Below are 6,988 nucleotides of genomic sequence, written 5' to 3'. Positions count from 1 at the left end.
TGTTTTTGGACTCTTAATTCTAGTCCACTGATCTATACACCTATCCTATGGCATCACCACATGTTATAATTACTGTAGCTTTGTAGTAAATGTTGAAATCAGGAAGTGTGAGTCTCCCAGATTTGTTCTTTTTCTGATATTGTTTTGACCATTCAGGACCCTTGAGCTTCCATTTGAATTTTAGGATGGGGTTTTCTTTCTTTCTTTTTTTTCATGCTGTATATCTTTAACTAAGTACAAAGACCTTTCTAACATGTAACTTAGAGATCATTTCACCCACTGATTTGGCTGCCAGTCTCTTGTCTCTGTCTTCAGTAGTGGCTGCCCTTGCCAATGTCAAAACTGTTGGAGAGACTGGTGATAAAGTTGTTGCCATTGGCATCTTTCACATGAACCACATCAAAAGATCCAAGATGTCTTTTCTCTGTTGGTGATCACACCAGTTTGTCTCAGATTAGCACCTCCAGTAACCATACATACACTACCAGCAGCAAACTTGAGGAAATCAGTAATCTTGCCGGTCTCCAACTCAATCTAAATGGGGTCATTCACTTTGATGAGGGAATCAGGGTAGCAGATGGTGAAAGCGTCATGAGTCACCAGATGAGGGATTCCTTTTGTGCTCACAAAGATTTTTCTCACTTTGCACAACTTGTACTTTGTCTCCTGGGGTGTAATAGGATGAACAGCGAAGTGACCCTTAGTATCATAGATTAGATGGAAATGCTCTCTGGTCTTGTCAATGCTGATGACATTCATGAAACCAGCAGGGTAGGTTAAATCAGTTTGGACCTTGCCATTAATCTTAATGAACTGCTGCATACAGATCTTCTTTTCTTCTCCTGTCAGGGTATACTTAAGTCAGTTCCTTAGGAAAATGATGAGAGACTCTCAGCTTGTAGAGACCAGTGGATGTACAAGGAGCAAACACACTGGTTAATTCATCCAGCATCCAATGCTTATTTCTTTTGGGGTTGGAGGATGTTTGGCCAGGTCAGAGATAAAGTGCTTCCTGCCAGCGGCACCAGATCTGCCCCCACCCACCCCCCACCCTAGCCCAGCATTTGCTTTTCTCTCTAGAGCCTGGTCTGGCCAACTGCAAAGGCTGCCGTCCCTTTGCCTCTGCCTGTCAGTCCCCTGCCAGAGTCCCAAGACCTGAGACAGCCCCAACCCAGGGAGGATAGAGGAAAATATGTTCCTGGATGGGTTTTTCTATTTCTGCCAAAAAAGTCATTGGATAATAGGATTGCACTGGATCTGTAGATCACTTTGGATAGTATTGTGACATCTTATTAAGTCTTCTAATCCATGAATATGAGGTGTGTTTCTATTATGTCTCCTTTAATTTATTTTAGCAATGTTTTGTAATTTTTGTTGCGTAAGTTTTTTATTTCCTTGGTTGATTCATAAGTATTTTATTCTTTTGATGCAATTTTAAATAGAATTGTTTTGTAATTTCCTTTTCCAAAAGGAACTAACTAGTTCATTATTAGTATATAGAAATGCAACTGATTTTTGTCTGTTGATTTTGTTTCCTGCTACTTTGTTAAATTCATTTATTAGTTCTAACACTGTTTTTGTGGAATCTTCAGGATTTTCTACAGATAAAATCATATCATCTGGGAACAGAGATCATTTTACTTCTTTTTTCCAATTTTGATCTCTCTCTCTCTCTCTCTCTTTACCTAATTATCTGGCTAGAACTCCAGTACTATGTTACTATTTGAATAAACGTGGTGAAAGCAAGCATCCTTTCTTTGTTTTCTTTCTTTTTTTTTTTTTGAGGTGGAGTCTCGCTCTGTCGCCCATGCTGTAGTGCAGTGATGCAATCTTGGCTCACTGCAACCTCCCCTCCTGGATTCAAGCAATTCTCCTGCCTCAGCCTCTTAAGTAGCTGGAATCACAGGCATCTGCCAACACGCCCAGCTAATTTTTGTATTTTTAGTAGAGACGGGGTTTCACCATGCTGACCAGGCTGGTCTCAATCTCCTGACCTTGTGATCTGCCTGCCTCAGCCTCCCAAAATGCTGCGATTACAGGCATGAGCCAACATGCTCGGCCTCTTTGTTTTCTTAGAGGAAAAGATTTTAGTCTTTCATCATTGAAAATGATATTCACTGTAGGTTTTTCATATATGGTTTTTATTATGTTGACATAGTTTCCATCTATTCCTAGTTTTCTTCAGTGTGTGTGTGTGTGTTTTTTTTTTTTTTTTTTTTGTCTTTGAGACGGAGTCTCGCTCTTGCTCGCCCGGCTGGAGTGGCGTGGCCGGATCTCCGCTCACTGCCAGCTCCCGCTCCGCGGGTTCACGCATTCTCCTGCGTCAGCTCCCGAGTAGCTGGGCTACAGGCACCCGCAGGTCGCCCGGCTAGTTTCTTTTTTTTTTTTTTTTTTTGCGACGGAGTCTCGCTCTGTCGCCGGGCTGGAGTGCAGTGCGGATCTCAGCTCACTGCAAGCTCCGCCTCAGGGTTTACGGCCATTCTCGCTGCTCAGCCTCCGCGTAGCTGGGCCTACCAGGCGCCCACCTCTTCGTTTCCTGCCTTCTGCTTTCTCTCATCTCTGCGCGGCCGCCTCGGGGCGCCTCGCCACTTCTCCCTCTCGTTGGCTTTTCTCTTCTGATCGCTCCGGCGCCGCTCACGTCGGCTCGGGCTTCGCTCTCTCTTGCTCTCCTCTCTTTCGCTGTTTCGTACTTTCCCTTCTCTCCCTCTGCCCTGGCCTGGGTTTGTTCTCCGCCGGTTTCCTTGGTTCCTTGTTGCTTCGCCGGCTCGTTTTTTTGTATTTTTTAGTAGAGACGGGGTTTCACAGTGTTAGCCGGCTGGTCTTGATCTCCTGACCTCGTGATCCGCCGCGTCTCGGCCTCCACAGTGCTGGGTTAAACGGCTTGAGCCGCGCCCGGCCGCAGGCGGCTCGTTTTTTGTATTTTTTTTTAGTAGCGCCGGGGTTTCCGTGTTAGCAGGATGGTCTCGCTCTCCTGCCTCGTGATCTGCCGTCTCGGCTCCCACGTGCTGGGATTACAGGCTTGAGCCACCGCGCCCGGCCGTGTGTGTGTTTTTTAAATCATGAAACGGTGTTGAATTTTGTCAAATGCTTTTTCTGCATCAACTGAGATAATCGTGTTGTTTTTCTTTCATTCTTTTAATGTGTTATATTACATTGATCAATATTTGTATGTTGAACTATTCTTGTATTCCAAGAATAAATCCCACTTAGTCATGTCGTATAATACTTTTAAGACGCTGCTGAATTTGGTTTGCTAATATTTTGTGGAATATTTTTATATCAGTGTTCATAAGGAATATTGGTCTGTAGTTTTCTTTTAGTGTCTTTGTCTGGGTTTTGGCATCAGAGTAATGCTGACCTCATAGACTGAATTAGAAAGTGTTCCTTTCGTTTTAATTTCCTTCTCAACCCTTTCTTTAAAAATTAAAGAAAAAATTTTAAAATTAAAGATTTGAGAAAGGTTGGTTTTAGTTCTTTAACTGTTTGATAGAATACACCCCTGAAGCCATCAGGTCCAGAGCTGTACTTTGTTGGGAGGTTTTTGATTACTGATTGTCTCCTTACTAGTTATAGGTCTATTCAGATTTTCCGTTTATTCATGATTTAGTCTTGGTATGTTTTGTGTTTCTAGGAGCTTGTCCATTTCATATAAGGTTATTCAATGTATTGGTGTACAATTGTTCACAGTATTCTTTTTCAGTCTTTTAAATTTCTATAGAATCAGTAGTAATGTCCTTACTTACATTTCTGATTTTATAATTTGAGTCTTCTCCCTTTTCTTTCTTAGTCCATTTGGCTAAAGATTTGTTGTTTTGTTCATCTTTTGAAGAACCAACTTTTGGTTTCATTGATTTTCTCTTTTGTTTTTCTCTTCTCTATTTATGTCTGCTTTGATCTTTATTGTTTTCTTCCTTCTGCTAGCTTTGGGTTTAGTTTGTTCTTTTTTTTTTTTTTTTTTTGAGACGGACTCTTGCTCTGTCGCCCAGGCTAGAGTGCAGTGGTGCAATCTCGACTCACTGCAACCTCCACCTCCCAGGTTCAAGCGATTCTCCTGCCTCAGCCTCCTGAGTAGCTGGGATTACAGGCGACCACCACTGTGCCCAGCTAATTTTTATATTTTTAGTAGAGATAGAGTTTCACCATCTTAGCCAGGCTGGTCTTGAACTCCTGACCTTGTGATCCACCCACCTCGGCCTCCAAAAGTGCTGGGATTACAGGCTTGAGCCACTGCACCCAGCCTCTAGTTCTTTAATTTGTAAAGTTAGGTTGTCAGTTTGAGATGTTTCTTGTTTTTTAATGTAAGTGTTTAAAGCTATAAATTTCTCCCTTAGCACTGCTGTCATTGCATCCCATAAATTTTGGTATATTGTGTTTTTATTTTCTTTCTTCTGTAAATATTTTCTAATTTCCCTTGTTATTTCTTCTTTGATCCATTGGTGATTTAAGGGTGTGTTGTTTAATTTCCACAAATTTATGAATTTGTGTTATTGATTTCTAACTTCTTGTTGTAGTCAGAGTAGGTACTTAGTATGATGTCTATCTTTTTAAATATGAGGCTTAATTTGTGGCCTAACATATGGTCTACTCTGGAAATGTCCTATGTGCACTTGAGAAGAATGTGTGTGCTGTTGTTATATAGAATATTTTGCATACATCTGTTAGATCTATTAGTTTATTGATCTAATAGATAATATAATATTATGTATAATACAACATATATATAGTGTGTGTGATATGGTTTGGATTTATTTCCCCACCCAAATCTCATGTTGAATTGTAATCACCAATGCTGGAGGAGGGGCCTGGTGGGATGTGATTGGATCATGGTGTTGACTTGCCCTTTGCTGTTCTCATGAAAGTAAATGAGTTCTCATGATATCTGATTGTTTTTAAAAGTGTGTAGCACCTCCCACTTCACTCTTCCTCCTGCTCCTGCCATGTAAGACGTGCCTGCTTCCCCTTTGCCTTCTGCCATGATTGTAAGTTTTCTGAGGCCTCCCCAGTCATGCTTCCTGTGTAGCCTGTGAAACCATGAACCAATTAAACCTTTTTTCTTTATAAACTACCCAGTCTCAGGTCATTATTTATAGTAATGTGAGAATTGACTAATACAGTGTGTGTATATACATATATATATATATTCAATAGATTGGTTGTTTTTTTGTGTTATCTAAGTCCTCTATTTCCTTACTTATCTTCTGCCTGATTGTTCTATTCAATATTAAAAGTAGAGTATTGAAGTTCCAACTATTATTGTAGAAGTGTCTATTTCTCCCTTTAATTCTGTCCGTTTTTGCTTCATATTTTGATGGTCTGTTATTAGGTGTGTAAATGCTTATAATTGCATTGAAACTTTGTGAATATATACATACATGTATATATTTCTCTCTTGTAAACTTTTTTGACTTAAAGTCTCTTTTGCCTGACACCAGTATAGCCCCCTCTGCTCTCTGGTAACTGTTTGCATAAACTATCTTTTTCCATACTTTCGCTTTCAACTTATTTGTGCCTTTGGATTGAAAGTGAGTCTCTTGAGATAGTGTATATTTGCAGCATGTGTTTCGATCCATTTTGCTAATATCTGTCTTTTGATTGGAGAGTTTAATACATTTACATTTAAAGTAATTATTATTAATTACTTCTGTAATTTTGCTACTTGTTTTCAATTTTCCTGTAGCATTTTTGTCTCTCATTTCTGTCATTGCTGTGTTCTTTTGTAATTACTTGTTTTTTTAATAGTAAAAATTTTGAGTTCCTTTCTAATGTCCTTTTGTGTATAATCTGTAGCTATTTTCTTTGTGGTTACCATGGGTATTACATTTAACATACTAAAGTTATAACACTATTTTGAATTTTTATAGTTTAACTTCAATAACACATAAAAACTCTGCTTCTTTATAGCTCCATTCTTGCCCCTTTCAGTTGTTGATGTTACAAAATTACGTTCTTAGACATTTTGTGCCCCAAAGCATAAACTAATAATTATTTTAAATGCTTTAGTCTCTTAAATAATACATAAAAAAGTTACAAACCATTGATGAACAAATGCTAGCTTTTCTAATTACCTGTGTATTTACCTTAGTTGAGATCTTTATTTCTTCATACATCTTTGATTTACTGTATAGAACTATTTAATTTCTCCTTGCAGGACTTACTTGAGCATTTCTTGTATGGCAGATCTAGCAGTAATAAACTCTCATAACTTTTGTATAACTAGGAATGTCTTATTAGGTTGGTGCAAAAGTAATTGTGGTTTTTGCCATTTTAAAAGAGTAACAAAAACCGCAATTACTTTTGAAGAGTAACAAAACCACAATTACTTTTGCACCAACCTAATAATTTCTAACTTTTTTAAAGGGCAATTTTGCTGAATATAGGATTCTTGATTAACAGGTTGTTTTCTTTTAGCACTTTGACTATATTGGCCCACTACCTCTGGCCTCCAAAGTCACAGATGAGAAATCTGCTGATAGTCTTATTAAGAATCCATTTTATGTGATGAGTTACTTTTGCTGCTTCCAAGATTCTCTCTGTCTTGAAATCATCTTTCTTGGAATTAATTGAGCTTACTGGATGCTTATATTCATACCTTTTATCAAATTTGGGAAGTTTTCAGCCATTATTTCTCCAAATATTCTCTTTGCTCCTTTTTCTCTTTCTTCTTGTTTAATTCTGACAATGTGTATGTTAATCCACTTGATGGTGTCCAACATGTCCCTTAGGCTCTGTTCACTTTTCTTCAAACTTTTTTTTCTTTCTGTTTCTCAGACTAGATAATTTCCATTGTCCTATCTTCAAGTTCACAGATTCTTTTTTCTGCATGCTCAAATCTGCCTTTGAATCCCTTTGGTGAACTTTTTATTTCAGTTATTGTACTTTTCAGCTTCAGCACTTCTTTTTGGTATCTTTTTAGGTTTTCTATCTCTATTGATATTTCCATTTTGTTTATCATCATTTTTTTTACTTTCTCCACATCTTCCTTTAGTTT

General features: G+C 38.4%; 1 pseudogene; it reads right to left on the bottom strand.

Annotated features, from left to right (window-relative positions):
• Nucleotides 1-311: 311 nt before the first annotated feature.
• Nucleotides 312-965, bottom strand: LOC108521899 (40S ribosomal protein S4, X isoform-like; annotated as a pseudogene).
• Nucleotides 966-6,988: the final 6,023 nt, after the last annotated feature.

The sequence above is a fragment of the Rhinopithecus bieti genome, unplaced genomic scaffold, assembly GCF_001698545.2.
Source record: "Rhinopithecus bieti isolate Rb0 unplaced genomic scaffold, ASM169854v2 scaffold_62832, whole genome shotgun sequence".
NCBI lineage: Eukaryota > Metazoa > Chordata > Mammalia > Primates > Cercopithecidae > Rhinopithecus > Rhinopithecus bieti.
The sequence above is the reverse complement of the archived record's forward strand: the minus strand, read 5'-3'. Positions and strand labels throughout refer to the sequence as shown.